Source organism: Dendroctonus ponderosae, unplaced genomic scaffold (genome assembly GCF_020466585.1).
Source record: "Dendroctonus ponderosae isolate FM_Combo_2020 unplaced genomic scaffold, Dpon_F_20191213v2 Dpon_F_20191213_1, whole genome shotgun sequence".
Taxonomy (NCBI): domain Eukaryota; kingdom Metazoa; phylum Arthropoda; class Insecta; order Coleoptera; family Curculionidae; genus Dendroctonus; species Dendroctonus ponderosae.
In genome coordinates, this window is record NW_026017110.1 from 27,692,340 (window position 1) to 27,693,337 (window position 998).

The window sequence follows — 998 nt, forward strand, 5'->3', positions numbered from 1 at the left end:
ACTGAAAGATTGAAAATTGACGGAATAATCTTAACTGTAAAATACTGTATGTTCAGAGTCCTCTTATGGACATATGTGCAAAACAAACGCATGCAAACTCTCTGTGGTTGCATTTAGCAAAATCATTTTGGCGGGAAAGCAAAACTGTCCAATCTATACTCTGTAATCTGTGGCCTGGACCTGGATTTATTACTGTCTGTAAATGCTTGAAGTGTGGCTTTTCCTAGTGGATTAGTATAATAATAATGCGGTCATTTTCTAATAGTTTGTCTTCCTCTGGCGATCGAAGATAACAATAGATATGCGCACTTTATAGATAATGCCTTTACTAACAGCACCCATAAAAGTTGAAATTTAAGAAATAAGTGCCTATAACAGCAATGAGTAACAGGCAGACCGCAGGCCGCTTGCAAACATGATTATGCGGCCCACCAAGCATTTTTAAAATTGAATTTATTTTATCAATTTTCTCCCATCAATATATACTAAACCGAAACATTTTTTTGTCACGTGTTACTCACTTGTCTGTAACTTGTTCAAACATGCAATACGAACGCTCCGCGTCTGTGCTTCGGTCGCACAGTCAGTCAGACTGGGTAAGCTTTTAACAAGCAATTTTAACAATTCTTGTGTTTCTTGAAAGGTATGAGCGCAACATTATTGTCCATAAGGTAAAATTAGAGTTTTTTTCCAAAATTAAGTTTTCCTACAAAATTAAGTTTTCCTACAAAAATGCCAGACTGAGGCACGAATAGAAAGCTGCGTACGTGTACCAACCTCATGAATTCCAGCTGATATTGATCAGCTTGTATCAAAAACAGTGCCAAATTTATCATTAAAAATTTCAATTAAATTCATTTTTCTGTTCTTTTGTTGTTTATTTTTATTTTGCATTAAATTTTCTATATGACACCTTTACTTCTTTTAAATTTTATATTTGTTTTATTATATATTATTCTATGTTTATTATAAATAAAGTTTTGTAAATTATGTGCGGG